This window comes from Dufourea novaeangliae, unplaced genomic scaffold (genome assembly GCF_001272555.1).
Source record: "Dufourea novaeangliae isolate 0120121106 unplaced genomic scaffold, ASM127255v1 scaffold25, whole genome shotgun sequence".
NCBI classification, from domain to species: domain Eukaryota; kingdom Metazoa; phylum Arthropoda; class Insecta; order Hymenoptera; family Halictidae; genus Dufourea; species Dufourea novaeangliae.
Window position 1 is genome coordinate 2,484,956 of NW_015373901.1, and position 20,567 is coordinate 2,505,522.

Consider the following 20,567-nt stretch of genomic DNA (forward strand, 5'->3'; position numbering starts at 1 on the left):
TACATATTTTGTCATTGATTGTGGATTCCATAAAGTAGTCTGGTAAAGTGTGAATTCCTAATAATAAATGAGGAAGAAAGTCAATCACAAGTCAAAATTCTCTTAAAATATTTTACGCAATGTAAAATTAAATGAAACAAAAAAAATTTAAACATTTATTATTTGAAAAAGCCAGAAAAGCATTTCCCGTGGCAATAATAGTACATGAATTTTTTCTACTGTAATTTTCCTTATCATATTTTCAATAAAAATTTACATTTTCAATTATATCGTGTCGTGAAAGAACAGCATAATTCCAAATGTTAACTGACTTTTCAATAAATTGCACATGTCTTACTGAAAATTGACTAGCCAGGTCTCAAACGTAGTAATTACGATGTATCGCAGCGAAATCATTCCATAATAATTTCATCCGTGATTTGTTCACCTGTCACAAGAAAAAAAAACGGGAGCAAGTTATCGATGTTCACGTTCACGCTCTTTTTAGCGCGGTGGCGTTACAAGCTCCTTTTGAAGAGTCCCGTGCATTTATGGGATTCTATACACATCGATTCCCGACCATGTGTGCCTTAGTCACGGTGGCATATGGCGAAGTCATGAAGCCACTAGGTGGTCCTCAGTATATTACTCTACCTGTCGCCATCCGTGCCTTACGGGGGGGCAAAGCTCATGGCTATTTGTATGACAACAAGAGCTGTTTTTAGACTGCCCCCTGTCACTCATCAATGATCTGCAATTACTACAAAGTCTGTGGCCCTGAATACCTGAGATCATGTTCATTTGTCAATGTTGTAATTGTTATTTACATGAAATTGTCAAGTAACATATATTTGCCATGGAGTTTTTTAGAAATGGAAACCTGTATTAGCATGCAACATATTTTGACTGTAAAATATAATAATATTATAGATAGGTGTATTGAAGTGATTTACAGTGCTTTTACTTGAGTTTCAATGAAAATTCAAAATTATACAATTAGACAATATGTATTAGGTGTTACGTTATATATTCTAAAATAATATGTGTAAAATTTTATTCTTATAGATAGAAATTTTAAGTTACAAATTTAATGCGTATATTAAAGTTATCCCTAGTTCTTAAATTAAAAAAAGTCATTTGTTCGATTTTAATATATGTGGCAAAAATATTACAAATTAAAATACTATTATATTTTATTACAGTTTCTTGAAATATAGTTTTGAATATTGTAAAGTACTACAACAATAAATTAATAAACGACCACGCTGTAGTTTAGTTGCATGAAGCAGATCTAAAAAGGAGTATTTTGAAACATATGTGCACTAGTTGGTGATTAGTCGGAATTAATAATTGTGCATTAACCGTAATTTCCATTAAATTAATACTTCATTTGTTGCAAAACCATACATTTTTTTAACGTTACTAAATAACTTTATAATTGCTAGTAATTATAATAGTCGATTAATAGCAAATAAATAAATAATATGATTATATCAGATGATATTATTTTTATAGAGACAACATTTAGCAAGTGGGGGTATAGCTCAGTGGTAGAGCATTCGACTGCAGATCGAGAGGTCCCCGGTTCAAACCCGGGTGCCCCCTTGTTTCTTTTTTTCCCGTTCTACCAAACTGAATCTCTCGTGTCCTGAAAAATGTTTATTTATGGTTGTGTAAAGTACTATATTCGGTTATAAACTCTATGAGTATAATTTCTAGCACCTTGGGGGTATAGCTCAGTGGTAGAGCATTCGACTGCAGATCGAGAGGTCCCCGGTTCAAACCCGGGTGCCCCCTTCCTTCTTTTTGTCTTCAAAAATAATTTTTTCGTCCGTGTTACAAACCAATTAATTCTATAATTGAATATTTATTCCATTAGTACATATTAATTTTTATATTATTATGTCATCGATTTTTTTACAAAAATTCCGTATTTACAACAATGTAATTCTTATAAAAATTGGCAATAGAAGATGTTATGTATTGCAATGAATAGAAAACAAAGTATATAATAATTTTTGTGTTTCTACCTAATATATTTGTATGTAGAAAGCAATTATGAATATTGAAATATTTGATACGTGTTAGTGTTTACATGTTACACGAATAACTGATTATTGTAATGAACTATTTTTTAATTATGTTTTTCTGGAGCACACATGCTATGAAGAATTTATTTGTTTAACTTTACTCAGACTATACGTTTAAATGGAATTCATAAGAGAAGTCATTATCGACTGTAGTTCGTAACAGAAATAGTTACTTCAATTTCGCTGAAAACATGCTTGACATATGTATATACAAAAAGTACCTATAGGAAAAATGACTATCTCGTTGAAATATTTGTTTATCGATACTCAAAGAATTACATTTTATTCCAAATGCCTACAGTAATTCAATCAGGCATGCATATACTTATAAAAATTAGTATTGCCCATTTAATACATGTATAATATTCATACATACACTTTCGGAAGATAATAATTCCTATTCATTAATATATTAAAAAACACATCATTCCTTCAAAATATTTTAGCTGTTACCGATAAATAAATAATACATGTTTATACAAATCCTCATTTTACCGTAGGTTGTTTTGCAAAAACAAAGGACAGAGAAAAATTGATTAGTATATTTAGCCAAGAAAATAATATAATAAAATTATTAAACTTTATTAGAATTCCGGTTCATTATTATCAAAATTATTCTATTTTTTGCAGTGTCTCAGAATTTATAAGTTTAATGTCGATTTTCCTACGTATGCAAGGAGAAATTATAGGATCTAAAGTCGCTGTTTCAGAATAAGACAAGTAGTAACCGAAGTGTCGCTATCAGGGCGCACCCCTGTAAGAATTATAGGGTGGTTGATCAATTCATAGGACTTCTAACCGCACTAGACGAATGTTCCATGTGAGAACCACCTGCTCCGACAGTAAACGTTAAATCCGTAAGCTGGTCGAAGTATTCGACGAAATCCGTGGAATGGCCGCAGTGCTCCGGATGATCAAGCCAATTGGCCGATCGCCAAATGAAATGTATATCCCGCATAAGTCTTCCCATTTGACCCGTTTGCCGTATATACGCTCGCGCACCCTCCCGTATATTGCCGCCGCCTATTCGTCCCTGCTTTGAAAGTGAGATGGATAAACAGAATATCAGTGAACGTTATTGTCTGTACAAGTTATAGTTGCAAAGAACAGAATATTCTTGAAAGATATATAACAATACACAAAGCATTGGAAACCGCAGATTTTTTTTTTAAATAATTAAGAAGTCCTTGTAGAAAATACTATGAATGTAAAAATTGAAAAATTTTGTCTTTTTCTTCATCGAAAAATATTCTACGTGCCAATGAGAATACTGTGGTATATAATCTAAGTGCAATTTCTCTTTGTAAATAGTTACCAATAGTGCTAAAAAATGGCATCACTGGTACGTCCAACGTCGCCTGTGTAGAGAATACTGTAAGGACCAATTCAAGCGTTATACTTTTGATTTCTTATGCATGACCATCAAACAAAAAGACATAAATCACGTTTATAAAAAAACTTGATCTTATGTCTTATCAAGTTTTAGAAAGTTGAATTTGTATCTTTAACACAATGAAAATGTCTTAAAAGATCTGTTCTTTAATTCTATTAATATTATAAGTGATTTTGCATAGAATATCCAATTTACCTTATTCAATTTTGTCTCTCTAAAAATCGTTCTTTCTGATTTCATAAAGATTGACGTCTAACGTCTTGTTATCTTTAGTATTGCCTTTTAAGCCACATGTTAAGCTGTGATTTACAGCCCCACTTAAAATATTTCGTACACTTCGACGATGTTAATAATTAACACGAGCAATTTCAACAAGTATTCCTAATTTTAGATTATCAAGTTGAATCATTATCAGCAAGTAACAGTATTCAAACGATAGGTATAAACCTCAACGACAAGTGGAGTCTGAAATAAGTAGGAAAACATAAAAGCCTCTTTTTTGATATGTACTCGTTTAGTACCATTTTTTCATATCTTTTTCACCTAGTAGTAATTACTTACCATTCAAACAATACAGTAGGATATGTGAGTACGTTTTGAATATGAATCCCAGCTGCATAATGTGTTGTCTAAAAAGGCTCTTATTATTAAAAGTCCAGATTTTAACGATACGGATGATTTTCAACGACTTCGCATTACCAAGTTGAGAAATTTTTATGACAAGCGATTAACTCGATCCAGGATCAAGCCACTTTAACATCATTCCCGATAATGTATTAGGTATCTTCGCCACCGATACGCGATTCTGCGCAAGTCAAATGACAGATGGGTCCGCGCTAATCCGCCATTATCGTCAGCAATGATCGGCCCCGTGTTGAATAAAATGCTTTCAATTCACAGGGCTCAGGGATCCTCCCTACAGCTAGCCCAGTCGTTCGTGATCAATCGCGTGAATCACTGTAGATCGATCTAGTAGACTAACTCATTCAACGATGGGTCAAAAAAAGAGCATCGACTCGTGTAATTGTAGTCGTGCAATAATTCGGAATTTGGCCATTTCAGGGTTTAGTCACTTCGTATTTAGTCATGAAGGTTAAAGGTGTTTTGATTTCGGATTTTAAATAGAATTATTAGTGTAATTAAATGTACAAACGATGATATTATTGCTAAGCAATGATGATTTTGATAAGAGCTGAATATGTAGGGTAATATTGTAATGATATCGTAAGACTGTAATGGTATCAATTGTAATAAGCTCCATTGCTACTGTCCTGTGCTATTTTTGTAATATTCTTACTATTGAATGTTTAATTTTTAACTACATGAATTCTTCCATGATATTTTATCTATTGGTTCATTGTTATTCGGTGTACCAAAAAGTAATCCACTGTTCCAAATTTAAATGAACTCTTTTGCAAATCGATTGTATGATCAAATTTTTGTCGAACAGCAAATTATAGAAACACTGCAAACATGAAAAGTGTCAAATATTATTATCGTTACGGTTTGAATAAAATGTGCGGCCTCGTGCGTCGATAACTTAATATTCGTCCGCGCATTTATTTGTAAATTGGCAACCCCTACATGGTCGGGGAAACGCGGGTACAACATGGAAGACCAATGCAAACAGTGGCTTACCACGTGCGACGGGTTCAAAGAACAGGAGCCTAGCTTCAACCACCAACAAGGCGGTAACAAAGGGTCTTCGTCCCCGTGGGGTTTCTGCGTTTTGTCCTCGGAGGATTGTCAGTCTCACCCTGCCCAATATCTGGGGGCCGAACGTTTAAATTATTCATAAACAGTCGAGTGATTTGTAGAATATAACTTACTATTACGTGCACTAACGTCCCCACCTTGTTCGGTCCCGTCACGACGGTTTAGCGAGTCGAAATGTGACTTTGTGACGTGTGTTACCTGAACGAAATACATATAGTTGTTCGTAGAAGTGTCCGCCCACTCTATAGGTATGACATATCTTACATATTCGAGTATTGTTAATTTCGGGATTGACGGCTATAATTTATACTAGTGAGAACATTTGATGAACACTATGACGACCTATGGCGTCATATGAGTATCAACTGCTATTTTTCAGATATTCGAAGTTATTGAATTTTTTATATACATAGCAAAAATGATATTTTGTTAATTTTTGACAGAAACAGCCGGCCACTGATGAACGTTATGACACTAGCCAGTTGTCATCGTTTTAACGTGTGGATGCATTTATCTGAGAAATTATACATAGTTTATTTAAAAAGATATTATTAACTATGGAAGTGGCAGACAAATACAGACACCAAATATCATAAAAAAACTAGTTCAATATGTGCATAAGGGATTATAATTTATAATAAGATCATGAGGACATCGAAAAATATGAATTCATTGCTTCTGTGTGTTCTTTTCACTGATAACAATATTTTTTTAAACAAACTGTACATAATTTCTCAATTGAGTGTATCTTAATCGGAAATGTATTAATCAAAGTTTATATTAATGAAAACTATGATTGGTACTTTTAACTTTAATATGGATTAACTATGTTAATTTTCAATTTCCGTTGTTCATTTTGAAAAAATCGAAGTAAACAAAAATTTATTTCATCCGATAACAGATTAATTAATTAGTTACATATGTACAATATCTGTTAATGTTAATCCATTTGTAGATGTTTGCAAAATATTGGAATTTCATTGCAACACAGTTTAAAAAAATAATTTTTAATTTCTAAAATTAATAAATAAAATTTCTATTTAGAATAAGGTGAAATTAAAGGCGCTGGGAAAGTTTTAAGAGATTTGTTCGCATTAAAATATTGTTTTTACTAAAAAAAAGTACTGACGTTACAAACGACAGTGATTTACGCTAGTAGTGCATTATTTTTGCAATCCATTGTATTTAATATACAAAACTTGAGAAATATTTATTGAGTATAAGCGATTTGATAAAGCACCGATGGCAATGAGAAATTACAGTTTCATCAAAAGAATTCTCGTGTGCACACAACGCTAATTTAATTTCATCTCGTTTCCGTACGGTCTGCGAGAGTCTCTTTGTTCAGAGGGAATCCAAGATGGAAACCAATTTAGAATTCTGCTGACCGAAGGTAACACGAAGGAGAAAAGTTTCCACGGGGGCAAAAAGGAATGTACGATATAAAAGTTTGCAGACCCGTTGTTTCTGAATTGCTGAATCTCGATATTACACAAATAGGATCAATCGTCGTTCAATTTTACAATAGCCTCAATGCTTTTAACAAAAGAAAGTGCAATTGAGCTGTTATCAACAAGTTACAAGCAAGTATAACTATTACGACATAGAATAATTACTCTATTTTTTTTACATATATTTTTTCAGGAAATAAAATTTATATCAATTGTTTAAGTAATAGTTACTTAAGCAATAATATTTTGCATAAATACTTCTGGAACCTTTTACAACAGTAACAGTTTAAACATACATTCCTGTCTATTAATCATCGGACAATTGATTGTTTTGAAAAAAATGGAAATTGAAACTGAAATGCAATTTTTTGAAGCAATCTTGAGAATACTTCAAACATCTTTCAGAATCACTCGACAGAAATTACAAAATAAGAATCAGCTGCAAATTTAGGTAACAATATTAAGCGAATTTAATGTTAGGAAATAATTCTGGCACTGATTCCTAAAAGAATTACGAACACGCGTAAAAATTAACGAATAACTAGTAGAAGTAATCACAGACTGATTTGAGTATTATCAAGGGAGAAGGAGCAACTGCAAATTTCGTCATAAATCTAGTAATGGCATCGTAGTTTACAGTTATAGAAATTAATGTAATATTACAAACGAACAAAAACAAATTGGAAAAGTATAATTGATACGATAATAATATCATAATTAGACTTTAAATCTGATGCATTTGTTACTTATTAATATAATATAATTGAGCATACAAAACATACAAAACGATTCTACAATGTAATACGATTATAGTTTCCCTAATAAACGGTATGAAATCAGTAACAGAAGAAATAAATATCTAGTTCAAGACATAAAAATCCAAATGTATAATACTGTAGACGAAACAAAAAATTATAAATTTTCGAATATAAAAGTCTTGGAAGAAGTCAATCCGGACGAGCATTCGTTCTATTGTTCGAGATCAATCGATACATCGCTCCTTCACGCTAACCCATTTTTTCCGAGGAGGAACGTATACGGGTATATATGTGACATTCTATCAGTTAAGTCACCCCAAGTCGGCCGGTGATCTAATTTAATTGACACCCTAATAGCAAGCCTGCACGGCCGTTAGAGTTCCGAGCGCACGGGCGCTCTTGAGTGCTCGAGGAGAAGGATGAAAATATAAGGGTGGTTAGCAGGGAGACGCATGGGGTGAAGACAATTGAATTTCATGGGGGTTTGGCCGCTTAACCAGCTAATTGGTTTGTTCATGTTACTGCGAGTACATAACTTGTCCCGTTATCGGACGTACTTAATATCCGTTCTTCTTATTTTTCTAAAATCACACGACACGAAAGTTTTCATTTTGTAACATTTCGGAACGTCTTAATAAATATACCCTGTACATTTGTGGCATTCTCGAATATGTAATACGTGATAAAGACAATGTTTTAGTAAAATTAAAGAAGCACATCATTTTGTAAAATGATCATTGTAAATTAATCTTTAAAAGTGTACATCTGCATGAACGTAAATGGTCTATAAATAACATTGTAAACAGAATCTTATTATATCTTAGAAATTGTGAATAGTCTTTTTTTAAGTTATAATAATTTTTCTAAAAAAATGTCGAGTTTCAACAATTTCGAAAACTACGTGTGGACCAGATATGAATATGAAGACTGAATGTAAATGGAACTTGTAAATTACACGGAATCGGAGCTTACTGTATTTTCGCGTAGGGAGCAAATGAATTCCTAGCCGCCATTCCTGCATTTACGTCTTGCGGGTTAAAAATGCTGACCCGCCGGCAGAGGTTTAAAAAGTTGGCGAAGCACCGAGATAAAAGATAACGGCTGATAAAACTTGCTCAAAGTTCCGTGCGAGACTTCGTGGCACTCGCGTTAGGTACGTCGAAATTACTGTTTGAACAATTAAGAAGTTTTCAGTGTTTTTTGACGAACACTTGTTAAATTTTTTCGCCATTGTCATTGGACTTTCATTGATTACATTTTTAAACAGGGCAACGTTTCTTTGGAATATATAGTTTAGTTTATATTATAGTTTTAGAGAAAATTGTCAATAGTTGGATTGTTTAATATAATTTTTATTTTGTTCGTATTATGGATACTATACGGCTCTTATCATACGTACAATATCTGATTTCAAATGTGGCAGACAATTAAAATTTCCGAAAATTTTTTTTTTCTTTTATGAATGATAGATTAAAGGTTAATTAGACAATTTTCTGTAATCGTAGAGAAAAGCACGTGTTGTATTTGAAAGTACATCAACATACTTTATTAATCATTTACATACGTGTATTCGTATATAATTATGTCTGCAATTTATATCAATCGATTTTACACAGAATTAATTTATAAAATTTTTTTTTATGTGTGTGATGAACATATTACATGAAATTACGGTTTATAGTACTATACTTGACGTTCTTTCAATTTCACAAACGAAAAGAGTTAGTATCGTTATTAATATTATCTAATATTTTATTTTCATTGTTCATTAAAATACGGATCTTTAATAGACAGGCAGTGTTTTTGACTCTTGCAAATATTTATCTATGCATCTATGCATTCAGTTATATTTTATTCTTGATTATAATTTCAATGATAGGAAAACTGACATTCCTGTGAATTCTTAGATTTGATACATTTATTATAAAAATAAAACTGAATGAAAAAAGCAATTGTTCGATGCTTTTCCCAGTGGGAAAGCAGGCACTGGAGGGATTCGAACCCTCGATCTCCTGTTTACTAGACAGGTGCTTTAACCAACTAAGCCACAGCGCCGTTAAAAACCACTCCGATATTACAATACTTCAATTTAGCAATACATTATTGATGAACTGAAATGTAGTTAACAATGGAAACATATTACTGATGACTCAGGCATTGTTTAATTATATGTATAGACGTTAATACATTGAATGAAACAAAAAACACAAGCATATTTAAGACTATTTTAACCACCCTTCAGTAAGTCTATTTACATACTCGCACAGTTTCAATCAATGTTAAAACAAAGGCAAGTAATTTTTCTATTGCATGATTTTAGTAATAATAATCACAAATATAATAAATATTAGATTCTATAGAACTATTATACCATATTAAACAATTGATCATCTAATCTTACCAAATAAAGCTATTTATAATCAGGAGAATGAAACTTTATTACCAATAGTACTAAGAATCTTGATAGAGAGAAGTTTATTAAAATTGAATGATTAAGTATGTTTGACATGTATAATTTTGTACTTTATGTGTTTCATGTTACATACTTACATTCTAATTGTCATTTGAACGATATGGAATGAATTCTATTTCTAAAGAGTAATACACTTTACATTTCAGTCGTATCTGTAGTTTTGATTTCAAGATTAAATTAACTGCCCTATTGAAATGAGAAAGTTTTGAATACAAGTAAATAAAATGGACAAATGAAAATTAATGACACAGATCGAACCTGCATCGAATAATAATAATGAAAAATAGACTTTGCTTAGTAATCTTATTATTTAAGCCGAAATAAATAATAATCTAAATTTCAAGAATTCGTGGTTTCGATTTAATATTGTATTTGTACCGCGAAACATCTATTTGTTCACCTATATGAGAATAATGTTTATAATTACTAATTTCATATATTGCATGAAAAATATACAACTATCATAAAATGGACGTAACGTTTCCAATCATTCACAGAATAATATACAGGTGCATAACCTAATAATACTTTCTGCAAATGCGATTGCCTCCTTTGTGAATACATAACGGGATCATATAATCAGTGTTCCTTCTATCGCAAGATTTTCTTATAATTAAGCCGAGGAAACAGATTAAAGACGTGACTCGAGGCAATAGGATATTTCCTTTTCGTCGGGTTCTCTCGTTTACTTCGTTAACGATTAATAATCCGTGAAATTAGATTGGCCGATGTTTAATAATTCCTCATTAATTCGGTGGTTAATATTGAAAACACCACTGTAGAATCTGCCTCAAAGCTTTCCCTCGCGTTAAATCGGATTCTCCTCAGAGCTAATTTAATAGGACCCGTTGGTTCGAACGATCCGTTTTAAATTATTCACTTCTTTCGCTGCTATCCGAAGCACGTTTTCGCCCTTTTTGTTTACTGAACCATCAATGTTCAAATCCTGTCAATTTTTCCTTGTTTAATTAAATACAAAATTAATGTAATGTGATACCCAGTCCATAATGTAAAACGATAAAAAAGTCGTTAAACATCTTTTTATGTTATAAAACACCCTTAGAATGATCAGATCTTTTACTTAAACAATATCTCAACCAATGCAAGATTTTTTATTACAACTTTCAAATTGCTACAGAAAATAGATACTCAGTTCCTTCATTTCAATTTTTAACAAGATAACAAAACTATCTGCAGTGGCTCAATTTGATTTCGTTTAAAAGTGCTCAAGTATTACCATTTAATATTAAATAATTTTTTATTTTTCAGTTGTTGAAAAATTGACAATTTCGTATGTATCAAAGAAGCATGCAACTTTTCGACACGTCTAGTAAAAGAGACCAAAATGGAGGAGGACGACACCCTGCTAAAGGAAGTTAGATCTTATGGAACCTTGTCCTGGCGTAGGTCGTTGGGAAGGGTGGCTCGCGAAAGCTAAGAGAATCGAGGAAGATGGTGAAGAGATAGATGTATGGATAAAAGGGCGGACGAGGGAGGCGAGAAGACAGAGAGAAAAGAGTATCGGGGGCTCCTCGTAAATTCTCGCGAATAGCTTCAAGTAAAATATAGAGGTGGCTACGTTCCGCATATGTCATTCATGCTCTTTCTCGCTCACTTTACGAATACTCGCGGACGATCACGTAGAGACAGATAGGTGTGCGGATGTGTTTCAAACCAGTGGCTCTCAAACGTATATTCTGTCTCTAAAGTCAATAGTGGATGTACCTATCGTGGCAACTGATAGTAATATCGCTTGCAAAAATTCCTTCGTTGGAGAGACTAAACAAGTGTAATCAAAATTGTGTCATGCAGTGAGCGTGGAAAATGTTTCGCTAATAGTGAACGAAGAGAAACAAAAACCTAATTATTAATTGATAATAATAGTAAGAGCGAAGCTTTGTCATATAACGAAATCAAAAGAATCATCAGATAAATATAGTGGAAAGATTCTGTTCTGTTAAAGTAGTCGGTATCGTTAGTACAACTTTTCAAATTCATTTTTCATGATTATACGACTAAACTAGGTTTATATATATATGTAGGTCTAGAAAATGAAGTGTTATAGTGAAGCGAACTACACAACAGAGACGAATGTCCAATTCTATTAAAAATAATATAGAAAAATGTAATTTAGAATCCTTTTTCTTTTAATTATGTAAATTATTTAATACTAGATTTACTAAAACTATGAATAGGTATTCGCGATTATTCGAGTTGTATATTAATTTCCTTAAAACTTTGAGTATTATGATATATTGTGTTAATTTATTTAATTTACATATATTTTTATTTCAACATATTACTTACTGAAGATGGGAAGGGAATAAATGAAATTTCTCGCAACATTGCAACTAAACAGTTAATGATAATATACTTATCATTCATTCCTCAGTCGTGACAGTATGACGAATTTCTTCCATGTACAGTAAAAGTCTGTTAATATTCTTACTATCATTGTAATAGAATATTTTCTCATTGTCAGAATCCACGAAATTTCATTAGAAACGGTACGCTTTTCCATTACCCACAATGTCGGGATGAGAAACTTTGAGAAACGCTGTTTTAACTTACATAAACGACGGTGCCGTTCGGAGCATCGCACGTAGGTGGGTGGTGTATGAAAGAAAGAGAAAGGGCGAAAGAGCGGAGAGCAAATCGTGGGGACATTTCACACGCGGAAGAGCACATGCTGGAGCCAGCAGCTACGAAGTACATTGGAAAGGACAGAACAAGATGTGTGCCCGATGAAAGTACATTCTGGCCGTGTACTGGTACCGGAGATACGTACGACATTCTGAATGTGAACGGTACTTTTGTATGTTCCTTTTGAAAACGCCTGATATTGTTAGGATGTCGAATAAAATTTTCATTTGATCGTTGATACGTTCCCTTCATTATTTATAAACAAATTCAATTTTTTTTGTATTTATTACACAAGATTTTTCATTTCTACCAAGCGCCACTTTTTTGCCTTCTTTCGTGTATGTAATAAATATGCTAGAGATCATATCGTGTATTTAATTCTATTCGAAAGAAGAAATCTATTTGACTTTTCATTATGTAGGCAGTTGTAAGTGAAATTACTTTCGTACTTATATTTTCAATTAAGTAAAAGCCTAGGTAATTTATTATAATATGAATTGTTTCAGAAGGATAGTTTCTACTTGAATTCAAGAATGTGAAATGGAGAGACAGTTTCGGTGATTAATTGTTAATGCCACATTCTTCGGACAGGATTTAAGCATGACATAATTATGAAGATGGATAATATTTCGTCGTAATAAGAATGAAGTATTTTAATATTAACGCCCGTTCCGATTAACTGGAATACAGTTTCAGCCAATCATGAAATTAAAAGTTGGATTGGATCAATTCTGGACTCTTAGTCTTGAGTTAGCCCAAATAGGTTTTCTTTTTGTCTTGGATTGGTCAGAATAAACTTATTCTGTCTGGGACTGATCTTATTTGTGCTCCGCAATTCAGGTATTTGGGCCTTAGATTAATCTGATTTAATTCCCTAGGTACAGAATCGGTTCGATTCACGTATTTAAGTCCTACGTTATTTCAATTCAGTTCTCTCCATCCTGGATTGGATCACTTCTGGACTCTTAGTCTTGGGTTAGTCCAAAGAGGATTTCTTAAGTCTAGGTAAAGCCTTTCGAACCTGAATTAATATGACTCAATTTTTTAAACCTTTAATCGGTATACATTGAGATCTTTGATCCCTAGGTGTTCCGTCTTGTATGTCTGTGACATGAATTTGTGCAATTCCACTGTATATACCGTAGTTTTGTCCAATCACAATATTACATACAAAATGTGGCTCATGACAGACAATTACCTCAATATATGAATAATTAACGAATTAACCAACAGTAAATATAACGTAGGTACCACGTTCTACAGAACTTTGTACATATTCCATCCTCTATTCAGAAAAAAATGTGTTCAGTAACTATGGAAACGTCTCTTCCTAAGCTTTATTTATCACAAGCCTATGAAAAAGGACTTGTTGAGTGCACGTCCGTCGGCTGCTAAGAAATTTACTCACGTAACATTCTTCACGCTAGGCAATTGGATTTATCTCTTTACATGGCAGTCAAGTCCGGCAGTCATTTATTCAACGCGCCCGAGCCGAGCTACCATCGGAGGTGTACAGCTCAAAAAGCAAAGCTAGTATTGGCCGCCACGAAAGAGGAACGATACCGTGGCGGAATAAAACCTTTGAATCGGAAACTGGCCGGGCCGCAATATCAGTTTTCGGGGTAATCAAATAATTTTTCCCTTTGGTTTGAGGAAAATAACGAGGAATATCGTTCTCTGAGGGGGTGGGGAGGGGGGAGAGGGAAGGGCGAGACCGATCCTACGGCGATCCATGGTGCCCGATGCTCGGCGAGAGTGCAAAACCGAGGGGAGAGAGACAGCGAAGCATAGTAAGCTCGAAAAGCTCGAACAGCTCGAAAAGCTCGAAAAGCCCGAAAGAGAGTGTCACGTTTCCATGGTAACCTGGTGCGGCAACTCCGCCTCTGGACTTGCCGGTTCGATATCCTCTCGTCTGCTCTCTTGCTCCAACGTCAACGTGCTCTACATTTTTCCAAGCCTGGAGCTCGCGAAGCATTTTCCCCGGTTGGTTCGGCGGGAAGAGAGAAACGACGAGAGCGACAGAGAGAGAGAGAGGGGCGGACGGGAGAAAAAAGAAGGAACTTCCGATGGCGGAGCGGCGATCTGAAAAAACCTCTTTTTTCCAACGAGACGCTTCGATACTTTCGAGCTGTTCGAGGACCCTCGCTGGTCGTACTTTCGTACTCATAACCCAATTTCCATTCTGCGGGCCGCTACTTTCTGTTGTATTAGTGTTGAAGGACTTGAAGGACGGAACGACTTTCTTCTCGGCGGTTGAAGTATTATTTAACGAAGGGTTAGACGATGTTAGCGTTAAAAAAGAAGTATGATTGCGGACATTGGAGTATGAGAGTGAACTGGAAATCTTGCGATTCTTTCGTCTGGGCGCTGAACGTCTGGTTGACAAAGTGGAAAAAAATTGAATCGTTGAGAACTTGCTTTTAATGATTCTTGGATTTAGCGTAGAAATAGGGATAAAGGACATGGTTTTGTGTCATTGGGAATGAAATGAAACAGAGTTAACACTTTTCAGGCAATTGACTTGTCGTCCTTACATCTTTTCTCTACTGTTAAGTTCTAAATTTTTATAATATTTTCAGTACAGTTTTGATTTCAATAAATGTGAACATACAATATTCTTTACATAAACGTATATGAAACATCTTGTGTTTTATATTATCCAAAATATCAATTTAATGTGCAAAGCGGAAATGAGTTATCTCTGCTTTCAAGTTATTAAACTACTTTATTTATGAGGTCTCCGACCACATGTACACCATCTTGAAGTTTACTACGAAGTACAATCTACTAAAAAATACTTCCAATTTACCAACCAAGAAGAATGTTCATAAATTCGATGTTGTTACTCCACAGCTAAATGCACAATACATTTTTATGTTTGATTTCCAAGTATGAAGAACATTCAAAAGTATATATTTAACCCTTTATCTCCCAGTGTTGCAAGGGTGCAGCACTCATTTTAAATCTGTGCTAAATTCTGTCACGGATTAATATCTATAATATCTAACTTTTGTCAACAAGAATCGGTAGTTTCATTGATGTGAAGTAGACCTCAACGTTTCCGCTTGAGAATTTCAAGTATTTCCACCAAAAATAAATAAAAAAAGACATAAAAAATATAGGTCTGCTTAATATCCATATTTTTGACTTCAAAATAACAAGATACAATATATACATATCAGTCTCATAATTTTGAAGTAACGATTTAAGGGTCCGAGCGTCAAAGGGTACTCAATGATAGGAAAGAAAAATAACTGTGAATATAATAGAAACGCGTGAAAACATGAAAGAAGAAATTGAACAAAATCAGATTAACAGGAATTTGAAAAATTAATCATCATCTCTAAAAAAAAAATATCCACTAGTTTCGTTAATTTCACTTTTACAAGACTTTCATGTAAGAACAGATTTCTAAGACACTGAAGTAACAAATTTTACTGATATTCTATTCGGTTCGAATTGGCTTCTTCCATCAGACCTGAAGCTCTTCCATCTGCTCTTCTGTTGTGTTTGAGGCACCTCGTTTGCCTCTCTGGCACTCTTCGCGGCAAGAAGAAGAGTATCAGCCTTTCAACAAAAGATCCAGTCGTCTTAAGGACAGACCCAAAGCCGGATAAGATTTAGGTTAATTCTGGAGAACAGCTTCGCGGAGAGCAGGTGGTCTTCTTTCGTAAGATTCGTGGCCGGCGAATTTCGCGCGAATAACTTTCAAGTGGGCGCGCGCAAAACGTGGTAAAAGCTAACGTTGCCGATATCACGGCTGGACGTGACTGCGACGGTGGCGGGTCCGAGGTCGAGGAACGTAGGTTTAATTTCGTTGAGTGCATCCAACGGATGATCCGACGGGTCGACGCTACCCTCTGGATATGTGTCTATTCAGGAACATGTGCATGTAAGTCGTTACGCGAACGCGCGCGCGCGCGTGCTAGCGATGGGTATTCAATGTACCCTCCGGTTGGTTTTCAAGCAAATCCTGCGTCTTAACGTTTTGAGTGCTGTTCGGTGTTCATTGTCCAAGTCACCGGGTCGTGAAACAGTGGGGGGTTGCAGAAAATGGTGACGACGTTTTGCACGCGAAATTTTAAGTAGCAGAATTATATTTAACACTGTAATGTTAATATTAATTTTTTGTGACATAATGTTAACACGTTTACTACCAGTCATGTATATTCAATTTCTAAGTCAGTTTACATTATTTGATACAGGCAGAATATATGCAATGTTCATTTATATTTTATGTTATTCGGAATCTCTGTTTTGTGTATTCTTAATATCTAATCAGCAAGGTAAGAACATTCCACTGAGAAGAATGATGGAGACCTATAGAGTGGTCTGTGACCATGGGGCACACTGTACCCCATGTAGTAAAAATAGTATTTCAATTTTTTTCACTGAGTACACATTTACTGAATCTAATGATATTTTTGAAGTGAAAATACGAAAAGAGAAGTATACATGAAAAAACTTGCAGTACATTATTTATCTTCCTTTGAGGCACTAGATTCCCTATGTTAGTGTTCTAGAGTTAATTAAAAGATATTTTACCTGATTAGACGTAAACAAAATTTGTAATTAAACTCTAATTCGAATTTTCTATTCTGTCCAACAGTAAAGAAAGGGCAAGATTAAAAATTTAATTGAGAAAGACACAACCCCTCTTAAAATATTCTACCTTTCAGGAACATAATAAAGCTTTATCTACCTTACCTTTACACCTTTTTAACATAAGGTATTTGAAATACGAAGGGGAGCATTATGGTATAATAACTTCGTTAAATGAAATCAGTAATTTCCAGTCGCTTCATACTAAGATAATAAAATGAAAATTTAAAGAAAACAAAATTGTGGTCACTTGATTATAGATATGTTCACTTTCATATTAAACTAACTTATCTTCAAGTATTGCTAACAATATACCACGTATCTTGTAATTTTTTAGACTTTTTCCATTACTTACAAATAACTTCATCAACTACTTAAAATTGTTTTCTAAGAGCTTCTATATTGCAAAAAATCAATTTATCCTCGAACGATTATAAACCACTGTCAACTCATTCGTCACAATGTCTTTTATTAACATTATCTTCAAAACATCCTTCATCTGCTCGGCCTAAAATAGAGCCCATAATTTAGATTAAGTTTGTCTATATACAATCGTACGACAACATTTATCGAAATGACAACTATATTTTAATATTAATTACATACTACAATAATATACTATATTACAATATTAACCTATATTCATACATCATACGTGTCTATAGTCATCAGTAGTAAAAAATCTAAGGGAACAAAAGTTAATAATACCACCACTGTCTACTCATAACATATACGAAATAGACGAACACTTTCGTTCCTCACCGTACGTATTGCATTCAAGTCGTAGAACATTCGAGCGTTTCAAATAACTTTCGTCCCATCGCTAGCTGTAATGGTAGTAAGTTTGGTCCAGGGGTGGGGAGGGCGTGAGTGGATAACACAAAGAAAGAGAGAGGCACCGTAGCAGTGATTCACCTAGGTACAATAAAAATATGTCTCGCTCTCGAGAGCTCCAGCCAGAATCAACCCCTGTCGACTCCAGAGGGTCGAAGTGCCGGCTTAAACCACCCCCGTACACACCCGACGCTCGAAAGGGGGGTAGGTTGGACTTGGGTCCGACCAACCCGTGGCCGCCATTATTGACCATCGGTCTTGATTAGCACGATACTATTCTCCTTCTCTCTTCCCTTCTCCCCCACCCCCTAACCCCTCGTTCCGCAACCTTCAACATCCGTCGAGAGTCGCCGAGGTTTCCTTTCTCATCGCGACTTTCTTGCCTCTCATTTGTTTCTTTCACTTTCGAAAGGGAACTCGCCCCGAAGATTTTCCGTCCCGCCGAGCGGAAACGGCGCGGTATTCACGAAAGAACCGAAACGGGATTCTCGTTACTTATTCAAGGCTCTTGTTGCAGCACACTTCATTAACGGGAACATCTTCAATTGGATGTGGGAGGGGTAGAGCTTCTGGAGATACGAGGAGTACGCGAAGAATTTGAATATTAAATTCTGATGTAAGGTATACGTTCGTGTTAAGATTATTTGATTTTGTTTTTTGTTCGCACTTGACTGACAGATGGTATCCTGCGAACTTTTAGTTATGCGGTACTTGGGGAAGCGATGAGTTTAAGGGTGTTTTATGCGGATACGGAGACTTGTGTGAAAATTCATTTTTATTAATTAGATTTATTCGTCGATGATGATTTATATCACTTATAGTCGATTATGGCATTTTATATTTTGCTGTAACACGGTTAAAGAATTACACGTGTAAAATAGGGTAGTTTTGTTAGTCTTTGTAACCTAATAATTTTATTTCTAGGTAATAATTAAAATCGCAAAGAAAATGTAATAACAATCAGAATTTGTACTATCAGCTTTTAGTATGGAATATGTAGGGTATTATATTGAATTATGTTAAAAACGTTCGATGTTCCGTTCGATTCGCCGGCGCGTACGCCGCAAATCACTCCAAAAATCTTATAACACGGAGCCCAATTATAGTATCGTAATTTAAATGCAATTATAACCGCAAATATCCCTGATATTAGAGGTTGATGCGACTACAAAGAATGAATAACAAAAAATAAGCCCCAGACTGATTGCTTACTCTATATATTACAGTTATGTTTTACAAAAATTTGTTTTACAAAAGAATGTATGCATATACACCGTGTATGTACAGATAAACAATTTTCCCAGCTTTTTCACGTTCGATGTTTTGTTCGATTCGCCGACGCGTACGCCGCAAATCACTCCAAAAATCTTATAACACGGAGCCAAGCCGATGTGTCCCCCGCGCGGTTTTTCGTGCACGAGGGAGACAGGTTGCGCGGCGCAGGCGTGCCAACATCGATGCCCCACCAGAGTGTTTCCTCCCTCCCCTCCCGTTTGGGCACGAGCTGGTCCGAGACGGTTCGGTGGTGGCCGCCGATGGTAGGGTGGAAGCCTCTCCTCCGACAGGGCGACGCACACACGGTATCACAGAACGTTCAGAGCCACCTCCACCTTTCTATGCGTCCCTCCAAGTCCCTCCAGGTCCCTCCGGATCTCTGATCCTCGTCGCTGAAGCCGGGTACCCTGCGAGGCCGGCTCCATAGTGCCGCGGTACCCGCTAATCAAATCGCACATTCCCGAGATCCCGCGGCCAGTGTCCCCCTTTTCTCGTTCGCAAGTTATCGGTTAGACCTCCGCGGCGAACACATTACTCGTCTGACCTTCGACATTTCGCGATTCCGTACGTCACACGTCATCGACGATCCACGGGATGTTCCAAGTGACTGTCAACCGTTTTCACCATTGCAAATGCACGGTAAACGGGATTTTATAACGTGTCCGTGATCGCGTATATTCGATCGTTCAACGATCAACAAGAGTGTGTGTACAGGACCAGAGGAAATAATAAAGGCGTATGAGAGTACGCTGTGATTCTACGTCTGTTTTCCGTGCTAAGAGAGCATAAAAAGAACGGCAGATTAATTCATTCGTAATCTCACGTCGAAGATCAGTCGCAAGCGAGGAATTTAAAGGGGTTCATGAGGAAAGTTGGACGGGAAGAAAGTCATCGACAGTGACGCGAGGGATAATCGTCGGCTGAATGGACGCGAACGTCGGCCGATGACGAGGCCCGGACGGGTTTGTTGCACCGATGCCAGAGAGAAAAAGAGAGAAGGAGACCGTGGCAGGACGAAAATCTCGATTCAAGAGCGGTGGAATTCGACGTTTCTTACCGGTCGGCGTGTATTCGGGTCGAATCGTCGGACGACGAAAAGGAGGGCCCCAAGCGGCCAAGCGACGCTCGGACCCCGGCTCGACCGAAGGTATCGCCGCTACGTGATTCATTGGGTTTTTCTCTGTATCGGCATCCAGAATTTACATCGGGCCCGGCCCGTCGATTTCCATCAACGCGCGTGTAAAAACCGCGCCTGGTCGCCCCCCTATTGCCCGATCGAAAGGGGGAACGAGCGGAGATAGACGCGCCGCGAGGAAGATTAGAGGATAGACCCAACAAAAGCCTCTCTCCGCT

The 20,567-nt window shown here is 35.7% G+C and overlaps 3 non-coding genes across 3 annotated transcripts; 2 read left to right on the forward strand and 1 right to left on the reverse strand.

Annotated features, from left to right (window-relative positions):
* Nucleotides 1–1,512: 1,512 nt before the first annotated feature.
* Nucleotides 1,513–1,584, forward strand: Trnac-gca. The gene has a single exon. It is a non-coding gene; the product is annotated as a tRNA-Cys (tRNA).
* Nucleotides 1,585–1,704: 120 nt separating this feature from the next.
* On the forward strand, nt 1,705–1,776 carry Trnac-gca. Its single transcript has one exon. It is a non-coding gene; the product is annotated as a tRNA-Cys (tRNA).
* A 7,592-nt stretch (nt 1,777–9,368) lies between these two features.
* On the reverse strand, nt 9,369–9,442 carry Trnat-agu. The gene has a single exon. It is a non-coding gene; the product is annotated as a tRNA-Thr (tRNA).
* Nucleotides 9,443–20,567: the final 11,125 nt, after the last annotated feature.